This window comes from Rhinopithecus bieti, unplaced genomic scaffold (genome assembly GCF_001698545.2).
Source record: "Rhinopithecus bieti isolate Rb0 unplaced genomic scaffold, ASM169854v2 scaffold_36004, whole genome shotgun sequence".
NCBI lineage: Eukaryota > Metazoa > Chordata > Mammalia > Primates > Cercopithecidae > Rhinopithecus > Rhinopithecus bieti.
The window spans coordinates 150,055-159,378 of record NW_016815976.1 but is presented as its reverse complement, the minus strand read 5'-3'; the positions used below and the strand labels follow the sequence as shown (position 1 = coordinate 159,378).

Genomic DNA, 9,324 nt, shown 5'->3' with positions numbered 1-9,324 from the left:
AAAGAACTTAGCCATGTAACCAAAAAACACCGGTACACCAAAACTATTGAGATAAAATAAATGTTAATAAAAAATAAAATAAATAAAAGTGTGCAATTCTTGCACCAAGGATAATTTTAGAAATTGAAATATTCTCAACCTCCATATTTTCACAAGCATGATTTCATGTTTGAACTGTATGTAATTTAAAACATTTGGAATTGCATAATTTTCTGCCAGGTTACTGTCATGTGTCATCGTCTAGACTAGGAGTAGTAGCACATAGTAGAGGTTCAATATATGAATGTTGAATGCTTATTGATGAAATTACTATTTATATAAGAGGTGGCATATTGGTATCCATATTTAACATGACTTGATATAAGAAGCTGCAGGAAACACACACACTGACTGGGCCCTTCCCCAGAGGGCTTACAGAGTCTCTATAGATTGGAAGAACAAAGAAATGGAAAGAAAATAAAACCAAACCAAATTAATGTATCTATTTACAATTTAAATGATTCATAATGAGGACATTTTGAACTAATTTCAACTATTGACATTTGTGTGCCTTCATAATATAAACAATGCTTTACAGGCTTTGAATTTTCACAAAAGGAAACATTCTTTTTTTTTAGGTTCATTTTCTTTATTANGACAGACAGGAGCAGAGGGATGGGAAGAGGTATGGTCCTCTGAAGGAAAAGCTGGGGCTGTTACTGAGAGAAGATGGGAAGGGAGTCCTGTGGCAAAGAAGAACCATCAAATGGAATTTTATTTCCTGCTGCCCCTTGAGCCATATCACACCAAGTCAACACAAATGCAGTAGAAAGACCATATTAAGATTAACAATCTACTTCTTAGACATGTTTTTAGGGTTCTTTTTCTGATGTTTTTGTATGGATTCTCAGTGAAAAATTCTGGAAGAAAAGGCACTGAGCTGATAAAAAGGGATAGATTAGGAAAGTTCAATGGTCAAAGCAGACTGTCAAACACATTCCTCATTGTTAGTAGAATTTTTTTTTTTTAAAGTCCAGTTTACATTCAGACAGAGCTGAACAGGCATTCCTATAGCCCATTACATCAGCTACTGATGAAGCTCCTCACCAGACATCCACTAGGAAAACAGCTGCCATTGCTCCTCTATTCTATTTTCTCCCATAATTATAATAATAATGTGCTGTATAATTCATGCAGATTCTTGGTAAATCTTAATAAGAGTAACTGGAAACCAGTGCAATCAGTGTTCTAAATATACTCACCTTGACATTGGGAATTACCATGCATTTAAATGTAATGACATAAACTGTTCCTATCTGATTATAGTAACATAATGAGATGGTTTCCATATCGGATATGCATTTAATTAAAAGAATGTGTCAATGATGAGCATATAGGAAATGATTTAATTAATGATAAACATTGACTTTATAAATAACTTTATTTTTAATATTCCCATCCCTTCTCCCCTCTATCCAGAGTTCTGAGGTTCTCTTATGTGAAGAAAGTCTTGCCCAACATTTGTATTTCTCTTTTTTTTTTTTTTTTTTTTTTGAGACACAGTCTCACTCTGTCGCCAGGCTGTAGTACAGCGGTGCGATCTCGGCTCACTGCAACCTCTGCATCCTGGGTTCAAGCAGTACTCCTGCCTCAGCCTCCCGAGTACCTGGGACTATAGGAGCACACCAACAGGCCCAGCTAGTTGTTGTATTTTTAGTAGGGACAGGGTTTCACCATGTTAGCTAGGATGGTCTCTATCTCTTGACCTCATGATCCGCCCACTTTGGCCTCCCAAAGTGCTGGGATTACAGGCGTGAGTCCCTGTGCCTGGTTGCATTTGTATTTCTTTTAGGAAAAGTTTCAACAATTTTCCTGATAAACAGGCAGATGATCATTTACTTTGACGCCAATGAAGCTTTCATTTCAGTATCCCTCACTTCTGTGGGCCTCTTCCAAGTCCCTGTAGCTAACTATATTTTTGTGGAATTTTTCTTAAAGATAATACCTCAAATTGTGTTAGCTTTAGGCCCTACAAACCTGGATCTGTCCTGCTGTAGATTTTGTACATGTAACCAACCCAGCGTCGGCTATCCTCCCTGCCACACCCCGATCGTTCAGCCTGCATCAGCCCAGATTTGGAACCTTGTACATTCAGTGGTTTTGTTAAGAAATCCAATAAACAGTTAGGATTTTGCAAGGTCATTTTTTCCCTTTTAAAATATTTTGTGAATATATGGTGGAGAATGGGTTAGGAATCATGTAGACATGGGAGACCTACCTTATAAAACATAGAACATTTAGAAAAAATATCATGTTAGACACATATGTCCACTGAACTTCTTTCTTAGCCTCACTTCTACCCAGATTCTCACTCTTCTTCTTTTGGTCTCTTGCTCTCCTTTCTCTGGATCCTCCTCCTGACTTTTCCCTGAGGTCTCCAAGCTCCTTTGCCTTCTGTTACGCAGTGTGATATGACTCCTACCCCTGGCTTGCTTGCTTGCTTGCTTGTCCACAATAGGACCTGGGGACATTTAACTGGCCTCTGATCCTTAGAAAGTGCTTTAATAAAAAATTTTTAATAAGTTTATTCTCCAATCATTGAAGTGCCTTAAATATCACTAACATGACTCTTCAAACTATTTTGTTTTCTAAAAATGTGCAGTGCTTCAATTCACAATTGCAAGGATATGGAATCAACCTAAGTGCCTATCAACCAACAAGTGGATAAATAAAATATGATATATGTGTATATATATAACGGAATACTACTCAGCCATAAAAAGGAATGAAATAATGTCTTTTGTAGCAACCTGAATGGAGCTGGAGGTCATTCTTCTAAGTGAAAGAACTCAGGAATAGGAAAGTAAATATCATATGTTCTTACTTATAAGTGAGAGCTAAGCTATGAGGATACAAAGGCATAAGAATGATGTAATGGACTTCGGGGACTCAGGGTGGGAGGACAGGCTGGGAGGGGGATGAGGGATAAAAGACTACATAGGGGGGCTAGGTGCGGTGGCTCACGCCTGTAATCCCAGCACTTTGGGAGGCCGAGGCAGGTGGATCATGAGGTCAGGAGTTCGAGACCAGCCTGACCAATACGGTGAAATCCTATCTCTACTAAAAATATAAAATTAGCCAGTCATGGTGGTGCACACCTGTAGTCCCAGCTACTTGGGAGGCTGAGGCAGGAGAATTGTTTGAACCTGGGAGGCAGAGGTTGTAGTGAGCCGAGACCACACCACTGCACTCCAGCCTGGGAGACAGAGCAAGACTCTGTCTCAAAAAAAGAAAAAAAAAATGACTATAGTGTATACTGCTTGGGTGACGAGTGCACTAAAATCTCAGAAATCACCATTAAAGAACTTAGCCATGTAACCAAAAAACACCGGTACACCAAAAACTATTGAGATAAAAATAAATGTTAATAAAAAATAAAAATAAATAAAAGTGTGCAATTCTTGCACCAAGGATAATTTTAGAAATTGAAATATTCTCAACCTCCATATTTTCACAAGCATGATTTCATGTTTGAACTGTATGTAATTTAAAAACATTTGGAATTGCATAATTTTCTGCCAGGTTACTGTCATGTGTCATCGTCTAGACTAGGAGTAGTAGCACATAGTAGAGGTTCAATATATGAATGTTGAATGCTTATTGATGAAATTACTATTTATATAAGAGGTGGCATATTGGTATCCATATTTAACATGACTTGATATAAGAAGCTGCAGGAAACACACACACTGACTGGGCCCTTCCCCAGAGGGCTTACAGAGTCTCTATAGATTGGAAGAACAAAGAAATGGAAAGAAAATAAAACCAAACCAAATTAATGTATCTATTTACAATTTAAATGATTCATAATGAGGACATTTTGAACTAATTTCAACTATTGACATTTGTGTGCCTTCATAATATAAACAATGCTTTACAGGCTTTGAATTTTCACAAAAGGAAACATTCTTTTTTTTTAGGTTCATTTTCTTTATTATTAAAAAAAAAAACAAACTCAGAAATCAATAATGGAAACTTCAAGACCATGATAGATAATGTGCAAAAATCATTACCAGAAAATCATAAAAGATACATTCTTTTTCTGTGAAAAATAATTTCACTTTTCAGACACCATTTAAAAAGATATTGCACCCAAGAAAATACAGCGATGAATATGTAAAATGACAAAGAATGGATTTTATGATATAGAAAAGAGCTAACAAGGCTTTTTGTTCCTTTCAAATATTCTGAATCCTACTGAATATTATCATACAGGGAAAAGCAATTTTCAAAATAGCAACTGAAGAAATAAAGTATTTTTAGGGCTCTGAAATGGTTTCTACTTCCTAGGACTCCTTGCTTGTACCAAATTGTAATTTATATTTCCCTTTGATTAGTGCTAATTCTTTTCTCAAAAAGGAGACATATTTTCTGATTCAACCCAAGTGTCCCCTTGCTGCCATCTGTTATTATTGTCTCATCCTTGGAGTTGACTTGTACCAATTTTTTGATTCAGATAGTAAGAAAGCAGTAGTCAGGGGAAAAGTTTCTGGCTGATGTGCCAGCATATCCTATCAGGTATTTCTTAGGTTTTGTCACAGTGCCACTTGACTAGGATGAAGAGGATAACAGCCACGGAGGTGTTATCATCATGCTGCTGGAAGGCTGAGAGTCCCTCACTGAGTAGGTTGAAGGGATGTGTAAATGAACCAACTTGGTATTTTAGTGGAGCTCTTACTATCAACCATTTCCTCAAATAAGCTTTAAAAACGATAGTTACATCAACTCTTACAGCCCAATATCTTTATTTCTAAGAGAAAACATTCAACCAGAATTTTCCATGGTAAGTCATAACTTGGGAACACTTGGTTCAGCGTATCTTATAAGGCACAAAATTTAATAGAATAAAATAGAGATTAAATTTTAACATTTTAAAACATGTTTTTATTTTGCTTGTTCCCGTGACTCTATGTCCTGTAACCCCATCTCCTGTTCCCTCTCAATCAGTTTAGTTATCACACATTTTCTTAGCGCCAGACATAAACTGAAAAATCTAAACCTAAAATATTTTTATGGGCAGATTGACAGGAACTGCATTTCATATTAGGAGACATTGTTAGTTTGGGACAATATGTTCTTTTAAAAAGTACAAATGGCTAAGGACTTCTGTCAAAATTCATTTTGAAAATTATAAAGTAAATAAGGCAAACGTAAGAAAATTTCCCTTTAGCTTTTTTTTTTTTTGTTATTACAATATATATTTTTAAATGACAGCAGCCTCCATTTGTCGCTTCACCTATTGATGTAACCATAGTGGTATCATTGATTTCCAATTTTCAGGCAATGTTTTTCTTGCTGTTGGAAGCCCAAGTCTATTCATTTATTATTGTGTGTATTCAGGGGAGGGAGATGAGCCCATTGATCTAGTGGTGCACCAGCTGGTAAATATTTAATGTTTATTCCCATCATTAAAATTATTTTAGGTTGGGATATTGACAGTTATTCACATGCACAGATTGGTATAGCCTGCAATATATAACATACTCTTCTGTCGGTTATAGTTCATTGCAGCTTTGCAGATTGGCTTACTTGCTGTGTAGTAGTTTTGCAGCGTTATTTTCCACATGGTTGTCCTATTGTTTAGATTTGAATTTCAGTTAAGCTTGATGTCTTCTGGTGGATGTAAAAGACACTTCATCCCTACACTTGAACATTGTTACAAGTTTAACATCCTCGAATGTACTTAAGAATCATCAACCTTTATAATAATCCTAACACCTATGTTTTCTCATGTTATTTCTTACTAGAGATCCTTTGCTGCACCAAGAGAAATTCTGCTTTCAGATTTTCATCATGCAATGAGTACTTTGCTTCTTGCCATGCTAGTTATTTACATTTAAACCTTCACTTTTATTTTGGGATCCTTCGTGGTCTGCCCAGCCTCAGTCTTGGAAGCCATTGTCATCTTCCCAGGTGTCATATACCTGCTGGTCCTTGCAGGGGATCATGAAGGCCCAGACATATCTGAGACAGTTCTTCTAGAAACCCATTTCCTGCTGGGTTGGCTCTGATCAGCTCAAATTTTGACATCAAGGTCACAGGGCTTTTTGATCCTTGCATTGATTCTTGCCTTTTTTTCTTGGATTTGACACTTGGCTTCTATCTTTTGGGCCTTTGAGCTTCCATTTTTCCCCAAAGGTTTTTGGTCTGGCTGTCCCCCTGGCTCTGAGTAGTCACAGCTTCTTTTGTTTCTCATCCAGGCCTAACGTATCCAGTCCTGATCCTAGCCAAGTACTTGATCATCAACCCAGTTGAGTCAGACCAGCAGTCCCTTCAAGAGGAAAAATTTCCAAATTGTTTGATCTTTTCTGTCTCCTTTACAACAAAACAGGTATAAGACTCCTGCTTTCTGGTTAGAGGCTTCAGAGGTTCTGTGCTATTATCGCAGTATTTCTAGTTCCATTTTAAAAACTGTGAATTAACTATAGCTTATTCATTAAAAATTACACATTCACTGGCTTCTCTACAGAATTAGCTCTATAATTTCTCTCATCTTTGGGGAAGCTCGTGAGAGTCTGAGATAAGTAGGATCTCTAAACAAACTTTTGACTAGTCATATTTGTGAAGTAAACAGGAAATTGGAAAATGATGAAATATTCTACCTATTATATGTTTAATTCAGGAAGTGCATTTTTTTTTTTTTTTTGAGATGGAGTTTTGCTCTTATTGCCCAGGCTGGACAATGGCGTGATCTCAGCTCACCACAACCTCCACCTCCCAGGTTCAAGCAGTTCTCCTGCCTCAGCCTCTCGAGTAGCTGGGATTACAGGAATGCACTACCACTCCTGGCTAATTTTGTATTTTTAGTAGACATGGAGTTTCTCTATGTTGGTCAGGCTTGTCTCGAACTCCTCGCCTCAGGTGATCTGCCCACCTCGGCCTCCTAAAGTGCTGGGATTACAGGTGTGAGCCACCACACCCAGCCTCATCAAGTGCATTTTTAAAAGGGAAGTTTCTTTCTGCATAGTTCTAATAAGGGATTAATCAAATATGCTAAAAGATAATGTTTTGTTAAAAAAAAATTATGGGTGTTGAAGGAGGCAGGCTGCCTGGGTTCCACAACTGGCTTTGTGTGATTTTGGATGAATCATTCAATCTTTTGGTCTTTGGTTTCCTCATCTCTGAATGATAATGTTTTGAGGATAAAATAAAATAACCTATGAAGTATTTAGCATGGGGGCCTTCTTCACATTAAGAGCTAAATAAATGTTATGATATGTATATTAGTTGACTGCTTTCATCTAAAAGTAACAAATTCTGATTCAAACTGGCTCAAACACTAAGGATTTTTTTTTCTCATGTAACAGGCAGATCAATGGTAGGGCATTGGTTACCTCCCTTAAGGGGTGGTTCAGTCCACAGCTCCATGATGTTATAGAGATTCAGGTTTTTTCCATCTGCAATCTCCAATTTTTAGTGTCAGCTTCATGCATAGGTAGTAACATGACCATAGCAGATTCTACATATGAAAAAACCCAGAAGAACAAGGGATGCTATTTGTGGACTGAATGTTTGTGTCACCCCAGAATTCATGTTAAAACCCTATTCCCCAATGTGACAGCATTGGGAGTTGGGCCTTTGGGAGGTTAGTAGGATTAGATGAAGTCATAATGGTGGAGCCCTCACAAATGGGATTAGTGCCCTTATAAGAGTCACAAGAGAGTTTATTTCCCTTCTCTGCTGTTCACTATGTGAGGATGAAATGAGAAGTTAGCAGTCTGGAGCCCGGAAGAGAACGCTTCCTCAGAAACTGACCACGCTGGCACCCTAAAACTTGGACTTCCAGCCTCCAGAACTGTAGGAAATATACTTCTGTTGTTTATAAGCCACCTGGTTTAGGATATTTTGTTATAGCAGCCTAAACTAACTAAGATATTATTCCATTTTGCAGCTTTCTCTTAAACACGGGGAGTGGGAACCCTCATGAAAACATCTTTGTACTTTTCTTTGACCATTACCGAATCAATCACTAACAAAGGAAGTGAAATTCCCCTCAGGCTCATCAGGTACATCTTCTGAATTTGAAAACGGAGTTTTTTTGTGGGTGATGGGGGATGGGGGAGTGGATATTCCAAAATTATGCAAACAACTCTGATGGCATAAGAACATCTTCAGGGCCTGGTGTTACAAGTAATTGAGTTCTCTGCACCTTTGGAGATGTATCATATTGACATCACTGAGGAAAAAGCACCAGGAAATAGGTTTTCTTTGCTAGCCATTAGGATGATTTTAAAGATCCTAATTTTTTTTTTTTTTTTTTTTTTTATTTTTTTGAGACGGAGTCTGGCTCTGCCGCCCAGGCTGGAGTGCAGTGGCCGGATCTCAGCTCACTGCAAGCCCCGCCTCCTGGGTTTACGCCATTCTCCTGCCTCAGCCTCCCAAGTAGCTGGGACTACAGGCGCCCGCCTGGTTGCCCGGCTAGTTTTTGGTAGTTTTTAGTAGAGACGGGGTTTCACCGTATTAGCCAGGATGGTCTCGATCTCCTGACCTCGTGGTCCGCCCGTCTTGGCCTAAAGATCCTAATTTTTATAGAATAAGGAAGTTAAATGTAGAAATTTTGGTAATTCTCACATTTATAATAGGATAGTAAAATACCGATTATTCAGTATCAATTTTTAAATGAAATCCTTACAACAACTTAATTTGCTTGGGCATTTCACATTCTTGTGGTTTGAGCCTTAATGTACCCATGGATGAAGGTAGGGCAAACATAAATGTGTTTATTTCACAGATGTAACCAGAGATAGAAAGGTAAAGTGATTGCACTTAATGTCACTCTTCTGACTAACCCTAACCCCAGGTCTTTTCATTTTACCATGCACCATGTGGCTATTGTTTCCCTTGATGTTCTGTCTCTTCAACTAGGGGATATGCTCTTTAAGGCAAGGGATGTATTTTCTATGTATTCTAGTGTCTAGTATGTTCGATTTGGGAAATGTTTGTTGATTACAAATGAGTTGCTGAACTAAAACAAGATTAAAAATCTTGAGTTTGAATCTTTCCTTGACAATGATACACTTCTAGGCAAAACAATTAATCTCCTGCCTGTGTCAGTCTTAGAGGGCACAAGGAAACTCGTTATCTTATGAAGCTAAAAAAAAAAAGGCAGTTTGGGTCTTAATTTCCTCTTCTTGGCTTTTCATGGCTACTTCATAGAATTTTTCACAGATTAGACTATATTTTAAGACACAAAGCCACTCGCGCACCAGAAAACCTGAGGATTATAAAGTAAGCCAAAGACAGATGTAAACAAAGCCAAAATCAAACCCAACCAAAAAAAAAAAA

General features: G+C 37.7%; 1 long non-coding RNA gene across 2 annotated transcripts in view; it reads left to right on the top strand.

Moving 5' to 3' along the window:
- The first annotated feature begins 7,743 nt into the window (after positions 1-7,743).
- The window catches only part of LOC108516641 (uncharacterized), a 21,688-nt gene continuing 20,107 nt past the window's right edge, over positions 7,744-9,324 (top strand). For both annotated transcript variants that reach the window (XR_001881889.1, XR_001881888.1), the window contains exons 1-2: positions 7,744-7,836; positions 7,931-8,045. This is a non-coding gene — a long non-coding RNA (uncharacterized LOC108516641). The remainder of the gene's footprint in view (positions 7,837-7,930; positions 8,046-9,324) is intronic.